We start from the raw sequence: 1,295 nt of genomic DNA, 5'->3' as shown, positions 1-1,295 counted from the left end.
GCTGTATATCACAGCTTTTTTGGTGTGTTTAGGGTGATTGCTGGTTCTGTGCAGATATGTATGTTGGGGCATTTTGGTGCCCATAGCTGTTCCCATCGTCTGGAGGAAGTGTTGATTATTAAAAGTGAAATTGTTGTGTGTGAGGACGAAGTGTATAAGCTCAGTAATATCTGGGTCTGTATTCTGAGTTGTAATCTTGTTCCTGTAGATTTGTACGGCAGGCTTGCATGCCATCTTGGTGTGGGATGTTGGTGTATAGGCTGGTAACGTCCATGGTGGCTAGGAGGGTGTTGCTGGGTGGGTGGTCTATGCTTTTAAGTTTCTGTAGAAAGTCGGTAGTGTCTTGGACAAAACTTGCTCTGTGGGGCTGTGGTACGCCTGCAAAGCGGGGGGCTCCGTGCTTCTTCCGCGGCGCGGGGCTGAGCTCCAGGCACACCCTGTGGGGCGGGCTGCGGCCGCTCTGCCCAGCTCCGTGGGCCCCCCAAAAGCACGGCTGCCTCGATCCCTGTGCCCTAGGGGTGGCTCTGGCAACACTTCTGGGCTCTGGTCCGGGCCGATCGCTGGCTCACACATGGGTTGCCCGACTGCAGAGCAGCTGGAGCCGTCGGGGTCGTGGGACAGCTGTGCCCTGCCCCGCAGTGCCAGTGGGCAGCCTCCCCGACGGGAACCGCAGCGATGTCCGGGGTCTATCGCACCCCACGGACGGGGCTTCGCCCTCCTGGCAGAAGAGCTTCAGGGCCTCGATGCGCCTCTCGCGCACGCGCGTCGGGCAGGCAGCCTCCCCGCTTCTGCAGCTGCGCCTGCCTCGGGGCGCGTGTTTCTCGGCGGGGCCGTGCCCCCGCGCGGGGGGCAGCAGACGCTTGGCCCCGCTTGGCCCCGCTGCCCCAGCGCTGCCCCGTGCAGGCGCGGCCCAAGTTGTGCCCGCAGCCAAGAGTCCTCGGATCCGTGTGGGAGTGCAGACACGGGCTCCTGGAGGTGCCCGCCAGCCCTCAGCCGCGCTGCTCCGCGGGGGCCGCTCCGCGACGGCCTTCCCTGAGCAGCAGCCTGGGGCAGGACTCGGCCAATCTAGCGACCTCTCCGCCATCTTTGTTGAGGGAAACGCTTCTCCAAGGCGTGAAGCCAGCGCGGCGCCATTTTGGAAGTGGTCAAAGCGGGGGTCGGGATGTTTCTCGTTAGCTCCAACAGGAGCCGGTGCCGGGCGGGGGAGGCGAGGCGAGGCGAGGGGCCGGGCGGCGCGTTGTTGCTGTGGGGTCTCCTCCAGGGGCTGCGGCTGCGGCGCCCCCGTAGCCCAGCGA

The sequence above is a fragment of the Alligator sinensis genome, unplaced genomic scaffold (assembly GCF_000455745.1).
Source record: "Alligator sinensis unplaced genomic scaffold, ASM45574v1 scaffold336_1, whole genome shotgun sequence".
Lineage (NCBI taxonomy): Eukaryota > Metazoa > Chordata > Crocodylia > Alligatoridae > Alligator > Alligator sinensis.
Note: the sequence above shows the minus strand (reverse complement) of the source record.